We start from the raw sequence: 23,468 nt of genomic DNA on the forward strand, positions 1-23,468 counted from the left end.
AATTAGGTATTTAACATTTTCTCATGTGATCCTAAGACAAAGAAAATTTGGGGCTGGCTTGCATGCAAAGGATATACAAGTACTGATTAATGGATTGATGTTTATCTAGAGGGGTTGTTTTTAGTGGCATTCTGGAGGGCTGTTCGTGGTTATATTTTGTTTAACAATTTGAAAATCAATTTGGATGAAGATACAGAAGAGACATGCCTGTTAGATTAATAAATAGTGAGTGAATGCTTATAAACTGGAAGGTGTAGAAAATACTTAGACAATTGAAACTATTGATTGAAACCAACTTTCAAGTTGAAATGAAAAAAAAAAGGTAAATAATGTAAGCTTAAGATGGACCAATCAACCAAAAATAGTAAACGAAAAATTTCACATATAAACAATTTATAAGTTTTGAATTGCATGCTCTTCTGAGTAGCGTGATGAAATCTTGCTCCGTCCTCTTGTCCAGTTGACCCTTGAACAACGCGGGTTTGAACTGTGCGGGTCCATTTATATGCGGATTTTTTCTATAGTAAGTACTACAGTACCGCACGATCTGCAGTTGGTTGAATCTACGGATGCAGAACTCAGGATACAGAGGAACTGCATGTATGGAGGAACTGCCTCTATGAAGGGCCAAGTGTAAGTTATACATGGATTTTGAGTGCTCGGAAGGTCGTTGCCCCTAACCCTCACATTGTTCAAGGGTTAACTGTATAGGAAAAAACATAATACATAGAGGGTTCTGTACTGTGTGTGGTTTCAGGCATCCACCAGGGGTCTTGAAACATATCCCCCGTGGGTAAGGGGGGGATACTCTATCTAGAGGTTTTAGGGCTGTGCACTTTTTGTTGGGGGAGGGCCTGTTTGAAAAGACTTCAGAAAACTGCAGTGACAGATGATCACCGTCAGAATGGTGCAGGGGAGGCTTGGAAGGAAGAGGAAAAGGGAGAAAGGGGGAATTCTAAACTTGGTCCTCAAATATTACCGCCTCAGCCTCTGCACTTGCTGTGAGATTTCAAGGGCTTCTCTGTTGTACTCAACCATATCAGTTACCTGCTCTGCTCCTCCCCTTGTGCCTGTCGTGTCAGTACTGCTGAGTTACTTAAAGTTCCCCAAATGCAGCATTGTTTTGTTTGCCTGCCCTCCCTTCCTTCCTCCCTGTAAACAATTACTTTATACCCTTTATGTACCACTGTTCAAAGTGCTGGAGAGACAGCAGTAAAAAACAGCTGCAAATACAAAAAAACATGTCTGATCTCATAGATCTTACAATCTAGTAAAAAGAGTCACACGGTAAATAAATTCTCAAGCAATTAAGTGGTGAAATGTGCTAAGAAGGAACAAGTAGAATATCTTACCTTAGAGCTGTCTGAAGATGAAATGAGCTGCCTTGGGAGGAAATGAGTACCCTTCCTGTCATTGAATAGGAGCTGAATGACTACTTGCTAGATAATTTCTTCATTGAGTGGGAAGTTGGATCAGATGATCTCTAAATCCTTTCCAACCTGGAGAATCTCTACATACTAGTTGGGCTCCCAGCCCTGAGGTTTGCATATCTAAAATACATGAATTTGTGATTCTGGGAAAAATCTTTTTAAGTCCAGAAATTAAATAGAAACACTCAAGGAGTGCTGGTGAGATGTGGACAGCTGAAGGTTTTAAGACAGGTAACTAGAAATTGTCAGGAGGAAGCTGCTTTAAAATAGTTTTCCCATTTTCCTTTAGATCAGGGACTGGCAAACTGTGGTCCACAGGCCCACTGCCTTTTTTTTTTTTTTTTTTTTTTGCGGTACGTGGGCCTCTCACTGTTGTGGCCTCTCCTGTTGCGGAGCAGAGGCTCCGGACGCGCAGGCTCAGCGGCCATGGCTCACGGACGCAGCCGCTCCGCGGCATGTGGGATCTTCCTGGACCGGGGCATGAACCGGTATCCCCTGCATCGGCAGGCGGACTCTCAACCACTGCGCCACCAGGGAAGCCCTCCACTGCCTATTTTTGTAAATAAAGTTTAGTTGAAACACAGCCATGTCATTTGCTTATGTATTGTGTGTGGCTGCTTCACACTACAATGGCAGAGTTGAGTAGTTGGGACAGAGACCTTAGGCCTTACAAAGCCTAAAATATTTGCTATCAAACTAAGTTGTATACTTATATGGATACTATCAAACTTTACAGAAAAAGTTTGCTGATCCCCTACTTTAAATGACTGTTGGGAACAGGAAGTGAATCATGGCAGCTGTGTTGGGGGAAAGGGCAGGGCAAGTTTGATTCTGTACTATTTCAGACCTTCCTGGCCCACTAGGACAGGAAAAAGAACCAGCCTCCAAAATGCTGGATAGGGCCACTTGGAACTGGGTTCAAGACCTTTGGCAGAAAGGAGGTCTGAATGAGAGACAGTGATATATCTTTCTAGTATGAGTTGGAACTGAGTTAGACACTGGTATGTGTGTTGGGCGGGGGGAGGAAGTTGGCATTAAAGAATGGACTACTCGTCCCGTTCTTCACTTTCCCATGATTTCTGAGGCTTAATATAAACAATTTCCTTCCCACACCCCACTCTTGGGTACAATTAATCACTTCTTCTGAGCTTCTAGTGCACATATATCAGGTGGTGAAATGTACTAAGTGAAAAGAAGCAGAGTGGGTGCTATGTTTTGTGAGATGGTCAGGGAGGCCTCTTTTTTTATATATATATATTATTTTTATTTCTCACTTATACCTCAATAAAGCTGTTATAAAACATATATAATAAAAATATTAGGAAATAAATCCAGCAACATATAAAAACATAATAACACATAATCAAGTTTGGTTTATCCTGTGAATGCAAGGTTGGTTTAACATTTCAAAAAGTCACTTTAATTCACAATATTAATTGAATAAAGGAGAAAATCAACATGATCATTTAAGTTGATGCAAAAGGGTTGGTTTGATGCAAACTTAAACTTAAACTTAAAAAGGTTTAAGTTGATGCAAAAAAAGGGTGTGGATAAAATTCCACACCCTACATGATTAAAAAGAAAAAAAAATCAGCTAATTAGGAATGAAGAGGTATGTCCTCAATCTGATGAATGACATTTACCGGAAAACCTCTAGTAAACATTATAAGTAACATTGAGGGGCTTCCCTGATGGCGCAGTGGTTAAGACTCCGCCTGCCAACGCAGGGGACATGGGTTTGAGCCCTGGTCCAGGAAGATCCCACATGCTGTGGAGCGACTAAGCCCACATGCCACAACTACTGAGCCAAAAATAAATAAATAAGAATAATAAGTAACATTGAAATACTGAATCCTTCCCCCACCCAAGGTCAGTAGCAAAGCAGTATGTCCACTCTCATCATTTTACTTCAACATTGTATTTGGGGAAAATAAATGTCTCACAATTTGGAAAGGAAAAGGCTAAATAGTCATTATTTGCAGAAGATATACCATATGTGTAGAAAATCTAAAGGAATCTGCAACAGTTACTAGAAATGATAAGTGATTTTAGCAATATCACCTAATATAGTTAATGTGTTTTTTTTCAGGTGCACATATTTATTTTTAAAATAAATGTATTTATTTATTTGTTTTTATTTATTTATTTTTGGCTGCATTGGGTCTTTGTTGCTGCGCGTGGGCTTTCTCTAGTTGCAGTGAGTGGGGGCTACTCTTCGTTGCGGTGCATGGGCTTCTCATTGTGGGGGCTTCTCGTTGTGGAGCATGGGCTCTAGGTGCACGGGCTTCAGTAGTTGTGGCTTGTGGGCTCTAGAGCGCAGGCTCAGTAGTCGTGGCGCACGGGCCTATTTCCTCCACGGCATGTGGGATCCTCCCGGACCAGGGCTCGAACTCATGTCTCCTGCATTGGCAGGCAGATTCTTAACCACTGCGCCAGCAGGGAAGCCAGGGAGGCCTCTTTATTTATTTATTTTTTGCGGTACGCGGGCCTCTCACTGTTGTGGCCCTTCCCGTTGCGGAGCACAGGCTCCGGACGCGCAGGCTCAGCGGCCATGGCTCACGGGCCCAGCCGCTCCGCGGCCTGTGGGATCTTCCCGGACCGGGGCACGAACCCGTGTCCCCCTGCATCGGCAGGCGGACTCTCAACCACTGCGCCACCAGGGAAGCCCCTCTTTATTCTTATTTTATAATTGGTTCTAGCTTTCTGATTCTTGAAGTCAAGGGTTGGGTCTTAATGATCTCTCTCTAGCACTTGGCAAAATGCTGGGTGCATTACAGATGTTCCATAGATGTCTACTAAATAAATGCATTTTACCTGGATAAACATACTTGATGGGGAGTGCAGGAAGACTGGAAAGAGAGGCATCTGTCTCTTCCCTTTGTGGATGGTCCTGGAGGTAGCAAAGCATTTCTTTCTCTGGCTGTGCTTAGGGCCAAAAGGTCAGAGATAAGTGAAACTCTAACCTCATTTTCGATCCATTTCCTTATTTATTACCCTGGGTAGAAGGGCTGATTTTAGTGAGTCTCTCTTTTGAGGAGGATTCTGCCTAGTGAAACTTACCTTAGGTATGCACAGGACTTTTCAAAGAGATTTTGCTGACTTTAACTTTTGCTGTGAGGTAGGTGGGGTTGATATTCTTTTATTTTTTCAGAGGAAGGGTCTGAGACATGAAGAAGATCAATGACTTGGCCAAACAGGGTAACATTCTTAAAGGAATATGGTCTTTGGAACTAGACTTGGGTTCACCATCTGGCTGTCGTTACTAGCTGTGTGACCTTGGGCAAGTTTGAGGGTACCGATCCCATAAGGTTATTGTGAAGGCTGAGTAGAATAATAGTAATAGCTACTGTTTGTTGTGACTTATGTGCAAGGCATTCTGCTAAGTGCTTTACATGCTGGGGGATTACATATTGTCTTTGTATGGATGAGAAAACCTCAGAGAAGTAATTTGTTCAAGTAGATAGATCTGTGATTCCTAGAGAAAGCATGTATAGTAAGTCCTTACTGTATTGTCTGTAGTATAGTCATGCTCAATTTGGGGTTGTGCTTTATTTGTTCCCTTTATACCTTTCTGTTTTTATTGGTCTATGTATAATCAGAATGCCTCACTTTGTAAAAATGCTCAAGAATTTGTAGGGAAGTGCTTTTATACAATGGGAAGAGTCCTGGGTAGAGTCAGGAGACTAAAGTCCTTGGCTTTGCTAAGTTGTTGGAGAAATATTGAGTCTCAGTTCCTTCATTTTTAAAATAAAGGGATTGGGCCAAACAGGCAGTTTTATTTTAAATAAAAGCGGTAGAACTCTTTCGTGAGTCATTTGGGGGAAGACCAATATGTTAAGAAGCTGAAATCGGTTGCTTTGGTTGACTGAGTGAGAGAGGGAGCCTGACTCAGCCTGCTCAGACCTTCGCCCCTGCTCTCTTTTCCCAGGTGACTCTGGAAGGGGTTTGCTCAGTCTGGTTTGAAAGTCAGTGGACTAAATGATCTTTTAGTTGTGTTTTGGCTATGAAATCCCATTCTAAGGAGTGGAAGAAGATCCAGAAATATTTTCTGCTTCAACACTTCCTCCAATAATTAGAACCTCTATGAGTGGTGTGGTTTTCTGGTATTTATGTCATATTTCCATGGCATAGACCTGAAAGCCAGATGGGTCATTGTCCAACGGGAGAAGCACTGTGCAAGTGGCTTGGGGCTTGGGACGAGACCTTTCAGAGCATTACCACGGGACTTGATATCTGTGCTGGCTGTATCTGTTATTGTTAGTTGTTTTCTCCATTTGTAATCCATGAGTAAGTAGCTCCTCGACATCATTTTTATTATTTTCTGTTAATGGTTAGTGCCAAAGGGCTGACCAGCCATTTAATAAGTAGGGGGCTCATTCAGCCCTATTCATTCATTGAATTTTAAGCATTAATTTATGTGCTAGGCTTCCTGCTGGGTGCTGAGAATACAGTGGTGAAAAAGAAACAAGTTGGAGAGAGAAAATGAATAAATAAAACTTGAATACATTGTGATAAGTGCTGTGATGGGACCAATACAGCAGACTAAAGCGCAAGAAAGAGGCGCCCTGATCTAGCCTAGGGGTTCAGGAAGGAGGTGCTCCAGGAGCTTCCAGGAGGAGGTACTGCCTAAGGTGGGATTTGAGAAACTGAAAAGGAAGTATTATCAAGCTAGTGAAGGCCTGGAGGTGAGAGAGAGTGCAAGGTTGTGGAACGTTGAGAGTGAAGAGCTACGGGGAGTTTGAAGACGAGGCTGAAGGGGTAGGTAGGGCGGGTCGTCAGGACTTCACATGCCGTGTGGGGAGTGTAGGCTTTGTCCTGAGCAATAAGGCCCTTTAAAGGATTTTGAGCAGTGGCGTGTGATAACTCTCTTCTCTATATTTCAGTAAGTATTTGCTGTATATTCAGTGAGTTTCGCTTTTTCATTCCTTGTGCTACCCTGGTTGATTCATATCAGAGTCTTGAACAGAACATATAAAATTGGCACTAAAAGCTAAATGAATAAAAAAGCAGTGTAATTCCTGGACTCTGCTAATTCAGAAATATCATTTATAGATGGGGCTGTACTTAAGTTTAACATTTTCCTCTCTAAGAAAGAGATTTGTTTATGTAGTATAAATAAGACTTGTTGAGGAGAATGTTTGGGGTAAGCTGTTTTTTTTTTTAAACAACTTAAGATATAATTTATGTATCATAAAGTTCCTCTCTTTAAAGTATACAATTTAATGACTGTCTAGCATACTTATGAGGATAAGCTGTTTTAAAGCTCTTTGTATTATAGAAGCATCATTTGTCCTCCAATAACTGCTATGCCACTACAGATCTTTTGTATCTACTCATTTAAAAGTGGTTTATGGCTCCTACTTTTTAGTTCAGTCCCCCATCCCCTCCACCCTGTGTATAAAATTGGTAGTTAAGGGGCTTCCCTGGTGGCGCAGTGGTTGAGAGTCCGCCTGCCGATGCAGGGGACACGGGTTTGTGCCCCGGTCCGGGAAGATCCCACATGCCGCGGAGCGGCTGGGCCCGTGAGCCATAGCCACTGAGCCTGCGCGTCCGGAGAGGCCACAATAGTGAGAGGCCCGCGTACCGCAAGAAAAAAAAAATGGTAGTTAAGAATTTTTTTTTTTTTACTGTACCACTAGGCAAAAGGCCAAAAACAAGGTTTTTTTTTGTATGTAGGAAAAGTAGATGGGAATAAGGGAAATGGTTTCTTTCTTATAAAAAATATATAGATGTAGGGTTTTTTTTCCCTCTCCGTTTTTGGGAATGAGGAAGCCTGTAAGCTGGAAAAAGGAGAAGGGGAGACCAAAGGAGGCACAGGTGAGAAGAGACAGAGAAAGACAATACCCAGGGAAGCCGAGTGGTGGAGAGGGAAGAATAGTCAGGGAGCTGGGCGATGGAGAGGCTGGGAGGGAGGCAGGCCCTGTAATTTCCAACGCGGCGGAGGCCTTGGTGTTTTTTAAAAGCTGAGCATGGGCTCCACCTGGTGGCTCTAGGCTTTAAGTGCAATTGATGGAGGAGATCTTGGGGTTGGAGAGAAGTGGCATTTAGCATCTCCTCAAATCCTGCTTAAGGTCGTTTCTCTTTTGCCCTGAGCTTTCTCATGGGGTCATTGTTGAGTCCATTTTTCTCTCAAATGGAGGCTGTTTTTCTCTTATGGCTCAGACCTTGTTCCCTCAATCCTTTCTCCTAGGTTTAAATCTAATATCAGACTGCATCACCCAGTGCCCTTATTGTTACTGTCATATTGAACCCCAGGGTCACTGCCTCTCATTTCTCGATGACTATAGTTTCTTGTTTAATGTCACAATTTGCAGCACTAGTCCTGTTAATTTGTGGGCTTTCAATGTACAATTCAGGAATCCTTGCAACACCTTTGCCTCTCAGTATTTCTCTCTTCCAGTGATCTCACCCCTCTCTGTAGCTGGCATTCCCAGAATCATACTTTAGTTTTTTAACTTAAAAGAAGTTAAGACTACTTTTTTGGAGTTTTCGATTCACAGCAGAATTGAGGGGAAGGTACAGCAATATCCCATATACCCCCTGTCCACTTCCCTCCTCAGGTTCCCCCCCATTATCAACATCTCCCATGTACATTTGTTACAGTTGATGAACCTCCACACACATCATGTTCACCCAAAGTCCATAGTTTGCATTCGGGTTCACTCTTGGTGTTGTACATCCTGTGAGTTTGGACAAATGTATAATGACATGTATCCACCATCATAGTATCATACAGAGTAGTTTTACTGCCCTGAAAATCCTCTGTGCTCTGCCTATTCATACCTTAGTTCTTGACATTATCAATTACTGTAACTCCTTGATAATTTCAATTCCCTGAGATCCCTCTCTGATTACCGTCTCCTATCTTTCAAGCTCATTCCTCCTAGTATCCTGACTCCAACAATCCTTCAATCCTCATTGGTACCTTCAATTCATTGGTCCTATTACATTTTCACTGTTCTTCACATGTTCTTGATGTTCGTGTTTCTCTTTACTGAAGCTCCCTTGTGCACACCTATAATTTCCTCACTCTTTTCTTGCTTTGTTACATTTGCAAACTTCCAACCCTGTTTTCAGTCCAATTCTCTCTCTGTGCCTTCACCTGGTCAGCAGAACAAGACTGAATATAAAAATACAACCTTGCTGATTGGTTTCACTTTAAATTATAACCATGAATTTCAAGTGGGCCCTTAATGTTGCCTGGCAATCATTCTATTTTCCATTCACCTAGATGACCATTTCTGAAACCTGTACTACTCTACCCCCTGCCCTTGTCATCATTTTAAGATGATGATCTTGCTTTCTACTTCAGTGAAAAAGCAAAAACAGTCAGAAGAGAACTTTATTAGACTACTACCACCACACCTTCCTTCCTACCTACCCACTAACACTTGTACCCATATACTCTGCCTTCCTGCCTCTTATAGATGAACTATCTGTGCTTTTTTTGTTGTTTTTGTAATATTACTTTAAAAAATTTGTCTTATTGAAGTATAGCTGATTTACAATGTTGTGTTAGTTTCTGATGTACAGCAAAGTGATTCAGTTACGTATATATATGGTTTATTACAGGATATTGAATATAGTTCCCTGTGCTATACAGTCGGACCTTGTTGTTTATCCATTCTGTATATAATATTTTGCATCTTACCTGTGCTGCTATTGCTACATCATATGCCTGAGTATGTTTAGTTTCTTAAGAAACCACCAAACTGTCTTCTAAAAGTGGCTGTACCATTTTGCATCTTCACTAGCAAGGAGAGTTCCTGTGGTTCACATCCTTACTAGCATTTGGTGTAGTGGTAACTTTAAATTTGCATTTCCCTGATGACAAGTGATGTTGGAGCATCTTTTCATAAGCTTATTTGCCACCTGTAGGTCTTCTTTAGTGAAGTGTCTGTTAAGGTATTTGGCCCATTTTAAAATCAGATTTTCTTATTGTTATCAGACATGCCCTTTGCAAGTTTTTTTTCCTTCAGTCTGTGGCTTGTCTTCTCATTCTCTTGACATTGTCTTTTGCAGAGCAGTTTTTAATTTTAATGAAGTTCATTTTATCGATTACTCCTTTCATGAATTGTACCTTTGGTGTTGTATCTAAGAAGTCACAGCCAAACCCAGGGTCACTAGGTATCCTCCTTATGATATCTTCTAGGTGTTTTATAGTTTTATCTATGACATTTAGGGCTGTGACCCATTTCAAGTTAGTGTTTGTGAAGGATGTAAGGGTCTGTGTCGATATTGATAGTTTTGCACGTGAATGTCCAATTTGTTCTAGCACCATTTGTTGAAAAGACTGTCTTTCTGTTGTATTGCCCTTACTTCTTTGTCAAAGATCAGGTGACCATATTTCTGTGGGTCTATTTCTGGGCTCTCTGTTCTGTTCCATTAATCTATTTGTCTTTTCTCTCACCAGTATCACACAGTCTTGAGTATTGCAGCTTTTATAGTGAGTCTTGAAGTTGGGTAGCATCAGTTCTCCAACTCTGTTGTTCTCCTTCAATATGGCATTGGCTGTACTGGGTCTTTTGCCTCTCCATGCAAATTTTAGAATCCATTTGGCTATATCCACAAAATAACTTGCTGGGATTTTGATTGAGATTGCATTGAATCTAGAGGTCAAATTGGGAAGGAACTGAGTTTGGATAATATTGAGTGTTAGAATCCACAAACATGGAATATCTTTTTATTTATTTAGTTCTTCATCAGAGTTTTGTGGTTTTCTTCATATAGATCTTGTACATATTGTGAGATTTATACCTGTGTATTTCATTTTAGGAGGTGCTAATACAAAGGGTATTGTGTTTTCAATTTTGAATTCCACGTGTTCATTGCTGGTATATACAGGAAGTTGATTGACTTTTGTATGTTAACCTTATATCCTGCAACCTTGCTATAGTTATAATTGCTTATTAGTTCCAGTTTTTTTGTTGATTCATTTAGATTTTCTACATAAGACAGTCATATCATCTGTGAACAAAGACAGTTTTATTTCTTCTTTCCCAATCAGTATACCTTTTCTTCTCTTTTCCTGTCTTACTGTGTTAGCTAGGACTTCAGTAAATTTTGAGAAGCTGTGATAGGAGGGGACATCCTTGCCTTGTTCTTGATCTTAGCGAGAAAGCTTTGGACTTCCCACAATTAGGTATGATGTTATCTGTAGGGTTTTTTGTAGATGTGAGGAAGTTCCCCTCTGTTCCTACTTTGCTGAGAGTTTTTATTATGAATGGGTATTGAATTTTGTCAAGTGCTTTTTTGCATCTATTAATATGATCATGTGATTTTTCTTCTTTAACCTGTCAGTGTGGTGGATTTCATTTATTGATTTTTGAATACTGAACCAGCCCTGCATACCTGGGACAAATCACGCTTAGTTGTGGTGTATAATTATTTTTATACAGTGTTGGATTTCATTTACTAATATTTCATTAAGGATTTTTGTATCTGTGTTCATGAGAGATATTGGGCTGTAGTTTTCTTTTCTTGTAATGTCTTTGCTTTTGTTGTTAGTGTAATGCTGGCATCAAAGGACAAGTTAGGAAGTATTCCCTTTGCTTCTCTTTTTGGAAGAGGTTGTAGATACTTGGTATAATTTCTTGGTATAATTTCATCAGTGAAATGATGGGCCTGGTGCTTTCTGTTTTGCAAGGTTATTAAATATTGATTCAATTTATTTAATAGATACAGGTCTATTAAGATTGTGTTTTTCTTCTTGTGTGAGTTTTGGTAGATTGTGTCTTTCAAGAAATTGATTTCATCTAAGCTATCAAGTTTGTGTGCATAGAGTTATGCATAATATTCCTTTATTATCCTTTTAGGGTCCATGGGATCTGTAGTGATGTCCCTCTTTCATTTCTTTTTTTAAAAAAATCTTTATTTATTTGGTTGTGCCAGGTCTTAGCTGTGGCAGGTGGGCTCCTTAGTTGCGGCAGGTGGGCTCCTTAGTTATGGCATGTGAACTCTTAGTTGCGGCATGCATGTGGGATCTAGTTCCCTGACCAGGGATCAAACCTGGGCCCCCTGCATTGGGTTATTAGTAATTTGTGTTTTCTCTCTTTTTTTTTTCTTAGTTAGCCTGGCAAGAGGCTGATTGATTTTATTGATATTTTCAAAGAACCAGCTTTTGGTTTCATTGATTTTTTTTCTCTATTGATTTTCTGTTTTCAGTTTTATTGATTTCTACTCTAATTTTTATTATTTCTTTTCTTCAGCTTACTCTGGTTTTAATTTGCTCTTCTTTTTTCTAGTTCCCTAAGATAGGAGTTTATTGATTGTAGATCTTCATTCTTTACTAATATATTCATTCAGTGCTATAAATTTGCCTCTAAGCATTGCGTTTGCTACACCCCACGACTTTTGATAAAGTTGTATTTCGTTTTCATTTGGTTCAAAATACTTAAAACATTTCTCTTGAGATTTCTTCTTTGACCCATGTCAAAGAAGTGTGTTGTTTAATCTCCACATATTTTGGAATTCCAGCTATCTTTCTGGTACTGATTTCTAGTTCCATTCCATTGTGGTCTGGGAGTAGACATTGTATAGTTTCTTTTAAACTTGTTTGGGTGTGTTTTATGACCCAGAATGTAGTCTGTCTTGGTGAATGTTCCATGTGAACTTGAGAAGAATGTTTATTTTGTTGTTGGATGAAATAGTCTATAGATGTCCATTATATCCAGTTGATTGATGGTGTTGCTGAGTTCAGCTATGTCCTTACTGATTTTCTGCCTGCTGGATCTGTCCATTTATCATAGAGAGGTGTTGAACTCTCCAACCATAGTAATTGATTTATCTATTTCTCCTTGCAGTTCAATCAGTTTTTGCCTCACATATTTTGATGCACATAGACATTAAGGACTATTGTCTTCTTGGAGAATTGACCCCTTTATCATTATGTTATGTCCCCCTTTCCCCTTGATAACATTCCTTGTTCTAAAATCTGCTATCTGAAATTAATGTAGCTACTCCAGCTTTCTTTTGATTAGTGTTAGATGGTATATCTTTCTTGATCCTTTTACTTTTTTTTTTTTTAACATCTTTATTGGAGTATAATTGCTTTACAATGGTATGTTAGCTTCAGCTTCACAACAAAATGAATCAGTTATATACATACATATATTCCCATATCTCTTCCCGCTTGCGTCTCCCTCCCTCCCACCCTCCCTATCCCACCCCTCCAGGCGGTCACAAAGCACCGAGCTGATCTCCCTGTGCTATGCGGCTGCTTCCCACTAGCTATTTACCTTACGTTTGGTAGTGTATATATGTCCATGCCTCTTTATCGCTTTGTCACCGTTTACCCTTCCCCCTCCCCATAACCTCAAGTCCATTCTCTAGTAAGTCTGTGTCTTTATTCCTGTTTCACCCCTAGGTTTTTCATGACATTTTTTTTTTAAATTCCATATATATGTGTTAGCATACGGTATTTGTCTCTCTCTTTCTGACTTACTTCACTCTGTATGACAGACTCTAGGTCTATCCACCTCATTACAAATAGCTCAATTTCGTCTCTTTTTATGGCTGAGTAATATTCCATTGTATATATGTGCCACATCTTCTTTATCCATTCATCCGATGATGGACACTTAGGTTGTTTCCATCTCCGGGCTATTGTAAATAGAGCTGCAATGAACATTTTGGTACATGACTCTTTTTGAATTATGGTTTTCTCAGGGTATATGCCCAGTAGTGGGATTGCTGGGTCATATGGTAGTTCTATTTGTAGCTTTCTAAGGAACCTCCATACTGTTCTCCACAGTGGCTGTATCAATTTACATTCCCACCAACAGTGTAAGAGGGTTCCCTTTTCTCCACACCCTCTCCAGCATTTATTGTTTCTAGATTTTTTGATGATGGCCATTCTGACTGGTGTGAGATGATATCTCATTGTAGTTTTGATTTGCATTTCTCTCATGATTAGTGATGTTGAGCATTCTTTCATGTGTTTGTTGGCACTCTGTATATCTTCTTTGGAGAAATGTCTATTTAGGTCTTCTGCCCATTTTTGGATTGGGTTGTTTGTTTTTTTGTTATTAAGCTGCATGAGCTGCTTATAAATTTTGGAGATCAATCCTTTGTCAGTTGCTTCATTTGCAAATATTTTCTCCCATTCTGAGGGTTGTCTTTTGGTCTTCTTTGTGGTTTCCTTTGCTGCGCAAAAGCTTTTAAGTTTCATTAGGTCCCATTTGTTTACTCTTGTTTTTATTTCCATTTCTCTAGGAGGTGGGTCAAAAAGGACCTTGCTGTGATTTATGTCATAGAGTGTTCTGCCTATGTTTTCCTCTAAGAGTTTGATAGTTTCTGGCCTTACATTTAGGTCTTTAATCCATTTTGAGCTTATTTTTGTGTATGGTGTTAGGGAGTGATCTAATTTCATACCTTTACATGTAGCTGTCCAGTTTTCCCAGCACCACTTATTGAATAGGCTGTCCTTTCTCCACTGTACATTTCTGCCTCCTTTGTCAAAGATAAGGTGACCATATGTGCGTGGGTTTATCTCTGGGCTTTCTATCCTGTTCCATTGATCTATCTTTCTGTTTTTGTGCCAGTACCATACCGTCTTGATAACTGTAGCTTTGTAGTATAGTCTGAAGTCTGGGAGCCTGATTCCTCCAGTTCCTTCTTTCGTTCTCAAAATTGCTTTGGCTATTCGGGGTCTTTTGTGTTTCCATACAAATTGCAAAATTTTTTGTTCTAGTTCTGTGAAAAATGCCAGTGGTAGTTTGATAGGGATTGCATTGAATCTATAGATTGCTTTCGGTAGTAGAGTCATTTTCACAATGTTGATTCTTCCAATCCAAGAACATGGTATATCTCTCCATCTATTTGTATCGTCTTTAATTTCTTTCATCAGTGTCTTATAATTTTCTGCATACAGATCTTTTGTCTCCTTAGGTAGGTTTATTCCTAGATATTTTATTCTTTTTGTTGCAATGGTAAATGGGAGTGTTTTCTTGATTTCACTTTCAGATTTTTCATCATTAGTATATAGGAATGCCAGAGATTTCTGTGCATTAATTTTGTATCCTGCCACTTTACCAAATTCATTGATTAGCTCTAGTAGTTTTCTGGTAGCATCTTTAGGGTTCTCTATGTATAGGATCATGTCATCTGCAAACAGTGACAGCTTTACTTCTTCTTTTCCGATTTGGATTCCTTTTATTTCCTTTTCTTCTCTGATTGCTGTGGCTAAAACTTCCAAAACTATGTTGAATAAGAGTGGTGAGAGTGGGCAACCTTGTCTTGTTCCTGATCTTAGTGGAAATGCTTTCAGTTTTTCACCATTGAGGATGATGTTTGCTGTGGGCTTGTCATATATGGCCTTTATTATGTTGAGGAAAGTTCCCTCTATGCCTACTTTCTGCAGGGTTTTTATCATAAATGGGTGTTGAATTTTGTCAAAAGCTTTCTCTGCATCTATTGAGATGATCATATGGTTTTTCTCCTTCAGTTTGTTAATATGGTTTATCACATTGATAGATTTGCGTATATTGAAGAATCCTTGCATTCCTGGAATAAACCCCACTTGATCATGGTGTATGATCCTTTTAATGTGCTGTTGGATTCTGTTTGCTAGTGTTTTGTTGAGGATTTTTGCATCTATGTTCATCAGTGATATTGGCCTGTAGTTTTCTTTCTTTGTGACATCCTTGTCTGGTTTTGGTATCAAGGTGATGGTGGCCTCGTAGAAGGAGTTTGGGAGTGTTCCTCCCTCTGCTATATTTTGGAAGAGTTTGAGAAGGATAGGTGTTAGCTCTTCTCTAAATGTTTGATAGAATTCGCCTGTGAAGCCATCTGGTCCTGGGCTTTTCTTTGTTGGAAGATTTTTAATCACAGTTTCAATTTCAGTGCTTGTGATTGGTCTGTTCATATTTTCTATTTCTTCCTGATTCAGTCTTGGCAGGTTGTGCATTTCCAAGAATTTGTCCATTTCTTCCAGATTGTCCATTTTATTGGCATAGAGTTGCTTGTAGTAATCTCTCATGATCTCTTTTATTTCTGCAGTGTCAGTTGTTACTGCTCCTTTTTCATTTCTAATTCTATTGATTTGAGTCTTCTCCCTTTTTTTCTTGATGAGTCTGGCTAGTGGTTTATCTATTTTGTTTATCTTCTCAAAGAACCAGCTTTTAGTTTTATTGATCTTTGCTATTGTTTCCTTCATTTCTTTTTCATTTATTTCTGATCTGATTTTTATGATTTCTTTCCTTCTGCTAGCTTTGGGGTTTTTTTGTTCTTCTTTCTCTAATTGCTTGAGGTGCAAGGTTAGGTTGTTTATTCGAGATGTTTCCTGCTTCTTAAGGTGGGCTTGTATTGCTATAAACTTCCCCCTTAGAACTGCTTTTGCTGCATCCCACAGGTTTTGGGTCGTTGTGTCTCCATTGTCGTTTGTTTCTAGGTATTTTTTGATTTCCTCTTTGATTTCTTCAGTGGTCACTTCATTATTAAGTAGTGTATTGTTTAGCCTCCATGTGTTTGTATTTTTTACAGATCTTTTCCTGTAATTGATATCTAGTCTCATGGCGTTGTGGTCAGAAAAGATACTTGATACAATTTCAATTTTCTTAAATTTACCAAGGCTTGATTTGTGACCCAAGATATGATCTATCCTGGAGAATGTTCCATGAGCACTTGAGAAAAATGTGTATTCTGTTGTTTTTGGATGGAATGTCCTATAAATATCAATTAACTCCATCTCGTTTAATGTATCATTTAAAGCTTGTGTTTCCTTATTTATTTTCATTTTGGATGATCTGTCCATTGGTGAAAGTGGGGTGTTAAAGTCCCCTACTATGAATGTGTTACTGTCGATTTCCCCTTTTATGGTTGTCAGTATTTGCCTTATGTATTGAGGTGCACCTAAGTTGGGTGCATAAATATTTACAATTGTTATATCTTCCTCTTGGATCGATCCCTTGATCATTATGTAGTGTCCTTCTTTGTCTCTTCTAATAGTCTTTGTTTTAAAGTCTATTTTGTCTGATATGAGAATTGCTACTCCAGCTTTCTTTTGGTTTCCATTTGCATGAAATACCTTTTTCCATCCCCTTACTTTCAGTCTGTATGTGTCTCTAGGTCTGAAGTGGGTCTCTTGTAGACAGCAAATATATGGGTCTTGTTTTTGTATCCATTCAGCCAATCTGTGTCTTTTGGTGGGAGCATTTAGTCCATTTACATTTAAGGTAATTATCGATATGTGTGTTCCTATTCCCATTTTCTTAATTGTTTTGGGTTCATTATTGTAGGTCCTTTTCTTCTTTTGTGTTTCTTGCCTAGAGAAGTTCCTTTAGCAGTTGTTGTAGAGCTGGTTTGGTGGTGCTGAACTCTCTCAGCTTTTGCTTGTCTGTAAAGGTTTTAATTTCTCCATCAAATCTGAATGAGATGCTTGCTGGGTAAAGTAATCTTGGTTGCAGGTTTTTCTCCTTCAACACTTTCAATATGTCCTGCCACTCCCTTCTGGCTTGCAGAGTTTCTGCTGAAAGATCAGCTGTTAACCTTATGGGGATTCCCTTGTGTGTTATTTGTTGTTTTTCCCTTGCTGCTTTTAATATGTTTTCTTTGTATTTAATTTTTGACAGTTTGATTAATATGTGTCTTGGCGTATTTCTTCTTGGATTTATCCTGTATGGGACTCTCTGTGCTTCCTGGACTTGATTAACTATTTCTTTTCCCATATTAGGGAAGTTTTCAACTATAATCTCTTCAAATATTTTCTCAGTCCCTTTCTTTTTCTCTTCTTCTTCTGGAACCCCTATAATTCGAATGTTGGTGCGTTTAATGTTGTCCCAGAGGTCTCTGAGACTGTCCTCAGTTCTTTTCATTCTTTTTTCTTTTTTCTGCTCTGCAGTAGTTATTTCCACTATTTTATCTTCCAGGTCACTTATCCGTTCTTCTGCCTCAGTTATTCTGCTATTGATCCCATCTAGAGTATTTTTAATTTCACTTATTGTGTTGTTCATCGTTGCTTGTTTCATCTTTAGTTCTTCTAGGTCCTTGTTAACTGATTCTTGCAATTTGTCCATTCTATTGTCCATTCTATCTCCAAGATTTCGGATCAACCTTACTATCATTATTCTGAATTCTTTTTCAGGTAGACTGCCTATTTCCTCTTCATTTGTTAGGTCTGGTGGGTTTTTATCTTGCTCCTTCATCTGCTGTGTGTTTTTCTGTCTTTTCATTTTGCTTATCTTACTGTGTTTGGGGTCTCCTTTTTTGCAGGCTGAAGGTTCGTAGTTCCTGTTGTTTTTTGTGTCTGTCCCCAGTGGCTAAGGTTGGTTCAGTGGGTTGTGTAGGCTTCCTGGTGGAGGGTACTAGTGCCTGTGTTCTGGTGGATGAGGCTGGATCTTGTCTTTCAGGTGGGCAGGTCCACGTCTGGTGGTGTGTTTTGGGGTGTCTGTAGACTTACTATGATTTTGGGCAGCCTCTCTGCTAATGGGTGGGGTTGTGTTCCTGTCTTGCTAGTTGTTTGGCATAGGATGTCTAGCACTGTAGCTTGCTGGTCGTTGAGTGAAGCTGGGTGCTGGCGTTGAGATGGAGATCTCTCGGAGATTTTTGCTGTTTGATATTATGTGCAGCTGGGAGGCCTCTTGTGGACCAGTGTCCTGAAGTTGGCTCTCCCACCTCAGAGGCACAGCACTGACTCCTGGCTGCAGCACCAAGAGCCTTTCATCCACAGGGCTCCTTAATTTGGGATGATTCGTTGTCTATTCAGGTATTCCACAGATGCAGGGTATATCGAGTTGATTGTGGAGCTTTAATCCGCTGCTTCTGAGGCTGCTGGGAGAGATTTCCCTTTCTCTTCTTTGTTCTGACAGTTCCCAGGGGCTCAGCTTTGGATTTGGCCCCGCCTGTGCGTGTAGGTCGCCGGAGGGCGTCTGTTCTTTGCTCAGACAGGACGGGGTTAAAGGAGCCGCTGATTCGGAGGCTCTGGCTCACCCAGGCCGGGGGGTAGGGAGGGTCACGGAGTGCGGGGCGGGCCTGCAGCGGCAGAGGCCGGCGTGACGCTGCAGCCTGAGGGCGCCGTGCACTCTCCCGGGGGAGCCGTCCCTGGATCCCGGGACCCTGGCAGTGGCGGGCTGCACAGGCTCCCCGGAAGGGCGTGTGGCTAGTGACCTGTGCTCGCACACAGGCCTCCTGACGGCGGCAGCAGCGGCCTCAGCGTCCCATGTCCGTCTCTGGGCTCCGCAATCTTAGCCGCGGCTCGCGCCCGTCCCTGGAGCCCTCTCAAGCAGCGCTCTTAATCCCCTCTCCTCGTGCACCAGGAAACAAAGAGGGACGTAAAAGTCTCTTGCCTCTTCGGCAGGTCCAGACCCCTCCCCGGACTCTCTCCCGGCCAGCCGCGGCGCACCAACGCCCTGCAGGCTGTGTTCACACCGCCAACCTCAGTCCTCTCCCGGCGCTCCGACAAAAGCCGGAGCCTCAGCTCCCAGTCCCGCCCGCCCCGGCGGGCGAGCAGACAAGCCTCTCGGCTGGTGAGTGCCGGTCGGCCCGATCCTCTGCGCTGGAATCTGTCCGCTTTGCCCTCCGCACCCCTGTTGCTGTGTTCTCCTCCGCGGCTCCCAAGCTCCCCCACTCCGCCTCCCGAAGTCTCCACCCGCGAAGGGGCTTCCTAGTGTGTGGACACTTTTCCTCCTTCACAGCTCTCTCCCGCTGGTGCAGGACCCGTCCCTATCCTTTTGTCTCTTTAGTTTTTTCTTTTGCCCTAACCAGGTACGTGGGGGGTTCCTTGCCTTTTGGGAGGTCTGAGGTCTTCTGCCAGCGTTCAGTAGGTGCTCCGTAGGAGTTGTTCCACGCGTAGATGTACTTCTGGTGTATCTGTGGAGAGGAAGGTGATCTCCGCGTCTTACTCTTCCGCCATCTTCCCCGATCCTTTTACTTTTAATCTATATATGTCTTTATTAAAATTTAAAGTGGGTTTTTTAAAAAAAAATTTATTTATTTATTTTTGGCTGCATTGGGTCTTCGTTGCTGCACCTGGGCTTTCTCTAGTTGTGTGAGTGGGGGCTACTCTTCACCGTGGTGCGCAGGCTTCTCACTGTGGTGGCTTCTCTTATTGTGGAGCATGGGCTGTAGGCGTGTGGGCTTCAGTAGTTGTGGCATTATTGCTATTATTATTTTGAAAAATTATCTGTTAGATAAATTAAGAATAGGAACAATTAAAAATTTTATTTTACTTGGACTTATTCCTTCTCTAATGCTCGTCCTTTTTTTTTTTATGTGTTCTGAGTTTTTGACCTATATCATTTTCCTTCTTACTGAAGAACTTCTTTTAACATTTTTTGTAAGGTGGGTCAACTGGCAACAGGTCCCCTCAATTTTTATTTGTCCTAGAAAGTCTTTACTTCTTCACTTTCGGAATTGACTTTTTTTTAATTTATTTTTTATTTTTGGCTGTGTTGGGTCTTAGTTGCAGCATGCGGGATCTTCGTTGTGGCATGTGGGATCTTTTGTTGTGGTGCATGGGTTCTCTCTAGTTGTGGTGCATGGGTTTTCTCTTTCTAGTTGTGGTACACAGGCTCCAGAGCGCATGGGCTCTGCAGTTGTGGCATGTGAGCTCCAGAATGCATGGGCTCTGTAGTTTGCAGCACGTAGGCCCTCTAGTTGAGGCACACGGGCTCAGTAGTTGTGGCGCGTGGGCTTAGTTGCCCTGTGGCATGTGGGATCTTAGTTCCCAACCAGGGATCAAACCCGCATCTCCTGCGTTGGAAGGTGGATTCTTTACCACTGGACCACCAGGGAAGTCCCTCTCCTTCACTTTTGAAGGATAATTTTGTAGGGTACAGCAGTCTACATTGGTGGTGTTTTTCTCTCAACATTTAAAATATTTCACTCTACTGTCTTGTCACTTGCATGATTTCTGAGAAGTCAGATGTTAATTCTTATCTTTGTTCCTCTGTAGGTAAGGTGTTTATTCCTCTGGGTTCTTTCAGGATTTTTCCTTTATCTTTGATTTTCTGTAGTGTGAATATGATATGCCTTGGTGTTTTTGTTTTTAGCATTTATCCTGCTTGGTGTTCTGAGCTTCCTGAATCTGTGGTTTGGTGCTGACATTAATTTGGGGAAATTCTGTCATTATTGCTTCAAATTTTTCTTCTCTTCCTTTCTTCTTCTGGTATTCCCGTTACACATGTGTTACACTTCTGGTAGTTATCCCACACTTCTTGTAGTTATCCCACACTTCTTGGATATTCTGTTCCATTTTTTTGCAGTCATTCTTTCTCTTGGCTTTTCAGGTTTAGAAGTTTCTACTGACATATCCTCAAGCTCTGAGATTCTTTACCAGCTGTGTCTAGTTTACTAATGAGACAAAGGCATTTTTCATTTCTGTTGGTGTTTTTGATCTCTAACGTTTCTTTTTGATCCTTTTCTGTAATTTCTATTTCTTTTCTTACATTACCCATATGACCTTGCATGTTGTCTAATTTTTCCATTAGAGTCTTTAGCATATTAATCAGTCATTTTGAATTTCTGTCTGAATTCTAACAGCTCTTCCATATCTGAGTCTGGTTCTGATGCTTGCTCTGTTTCTTTAAACTGTGTTTTTGTCTTTTAGTATGCCTTGTAATTTTTTGTTGAAAGCTGGACATGATGTCCTGGGTAAAAATAACTTAGGCAAGTAGGCCTTTAGTGATGTTGTGGTATAGTGTTGGGGAAGGGGAAGTATCCTGTTGTCCCATGATCAGGTCTCAGTTTTTTAGTAAGCCTGGGCCCCTGGGCTATGAATTTCACAAGTGCTTCTCAATGTCAGGTCCTACGTGCCACCCCTCTCCCTACGCCATCCCCTAGGTGGTACAGGATGGCTGGAGTTGGGCATATTCCTTCCACCATGTAGAAAGATAGAGGTAGCTGGAGTTGGGTATTTTCCTTCCCCCAGGTTAGTTAGGCTCGGATAAGACTCTAATAGGTTAGACCCTGGTTTCAGAATGGTTAATTTACCCTCCTCCAGCTGGAAGCATGAGGGGATTTTTTCCCATCTTCACTGTGGGAACCTGGTACAGCTCCTGGAGGTAAAGCTCACAAAATGTGGTGCATCCCCCACCTAAGACTGAGACACCCTCTGTTGTTTTTTACTCCCAAAGTTGTCCACCCTGAGCCTCGAGAAGTTTGTCAGTTGCAGTTTAGGTTTTCCTACCCTGGTATTAGTTCCTGTGGAGGTTTCTACTCCTGCATTTCTGCTCTGGTAAATTGTGTTCTCTGTATCCACTTGTCTGTTTAACTTTGGGGGAAGCAGTTTTCTCTGTAACCTCAGTTCTCTGATGGATCTAAGAAGAGTTGTTGATTTTGTTTGTTCAGCTTTTTACTTGTTAAGAAGAAGTGATGACTTTAGACGCTCCTTACATGCTGGAACAGAAACTGAAAGTACACCCTACCATCTCTATATATTTTACTTCTTTTGTGCCTTAACGTTTTTAAAAATTATTTTTTATTTTGGCAAAAAATGCATAACATAAAATGTATCATCTTAACCATTTTTAAATGTACACTTTTTTAGTAGTGTTAAGTATATATACACACTGTTGTCCAACCAATCTCTGGAACATTTTTTATCTTGCAGAACTGAAAGATAAAAATGGTTCTATACCCATTGAACAACAAGTCCCTATTTCCTCTTTCCCTCAGCCTCTGGCCATCACTATTTTACTTTGTTTCTATGAATTTGACTATTCCAGGTACCTCATATAAGTGAAATCATATAGTATTTGTCTTTTGTGACTGGATTATTTCACTTAGTATAACGTCCTCAAGGTGCATCCATGTTGAAGCGTCAGAATTTCCTTCCTTTTTAAGATTGAATAACATTTCATTGTATGTGTAAACCACATTTTGTGTATCCATTCATCCACTGATGGACATTTAGGTTGCTTCCACCTTTTGGCTCTTGTGAAAATGCTGCTATGAACATAGGTATGGGGACTTCCCTGGCAGTCCAGTGGTTAGGACTCTGCGCTTCCACTGCAAGGGGCCTGGGTTTGATCCCTGGTTGGGGAAGTAAGATCCCGCAAGCTGCACAGTGTGGCCAAAAGAAAAATTAAAAAAAACAGGTGTGCAAACATCCCTCTGAGATCATTCTTTCATTTTTTGGATATATATCCGGAAGTGGAATTGCTGGATCATATGATAATTAGTTTTTAATTTTTTGAGGAACCACCATCATGTTTTTCCATAGTAGCTATAGCATTTTCCCACCAACAGTGTACAAAGGTTCCAGTTCTCCACATCTGTACACTTTTTGTTTTTTGACAGTAGTCGTCCTTGGATATCATCTTTGGAGAAATGTCTATTCAAGTCCTTTTCCCATTTGTAAATCAGGTTCTTTTTCGCTGTTAAGTTGTAGAAGTTCTTTATATATTCTGCTTATTATTGCCTTATCAGATATATGATTAATATCTATTCTTAACAAGGTCTAAAGTTAGTTATAATAACACTATCCTCTTCGCAAAGAATATAACATTCTAAGAACACTTGAATTCTGATTTCTCTCTTTATGATTTACATGTTATTATTGTTTAGTGTTTCAGTTCCACTTTGGGGAGAAGGAGCAGGATAAAACCAATCCCTAATTGATTTTTATTGTTTAACTGAATCAATCAGTGCTTGTCTGGGTTAATTTCTTTTCCTTCTTGCATCTAATACCTTCTTTAAATGATCAGTTTCTGTATTCTGAAGTATGTCTATCAATAGTTTTTTCAGTGATAAACACTTAAATTTTTATTTTCCTTTTATTTGTTCTTAAAGTGTTTCTGACTAATTATATCTCTCTTTCATAGTTTCTCTTGGTATTTACTTCTAGGAGATTTACTTCTAGGTTAGTTATTTTCTCTTAGAACTTTTAAAGATGTTATATCATGTCTTTTTTTTTTGTTTTGTTATCATGTCTTTTATCTTCTTGATGTCCACTTAAAAGTTTCTGCTGAGAATCCAGTTCAGTTGTTATTTCTTCATAGACTATTTGCTCCCCCCCACCCCTTACTGCTTTTAAAATACCTTGTGGTATTCTGCTGTATCCTTATGATGCTTCTAGGTGCAGATTTTATTTTTATCCTTCTT

The 23,468-nt window shown here is 40.4% G+C and overlaps 1 protein-coding gene across 5 annotated transcripts in view; it reads left to right on the forward strand.

The window, feature by feature from the left end:
• Positions 1–23,468, forward strand: part of LUZP1 (leucine zipper protein 1) — a 133,494-nt gene that overhangs the window by 55,195 nt on the left and 54,831 nt on the right. The window lies entirely within an intron of this gene.

The sequence above is a fragment of the Lagenorhynchus albirostris genome, chromosome 2, assembly GCF_949774975.1.
Source record: "Lagenorhynchus albirostris chromosome 2, mLagAlb1.1, whole genome shotgun sequence".
Classification (NCBI taxonomy): Eukaryota; Metazoa; Chordata; class Mammalia; order Artiodactyla; family Delphinidae; genus Lagenorhynchus; species Lagenorhynchus albirostris.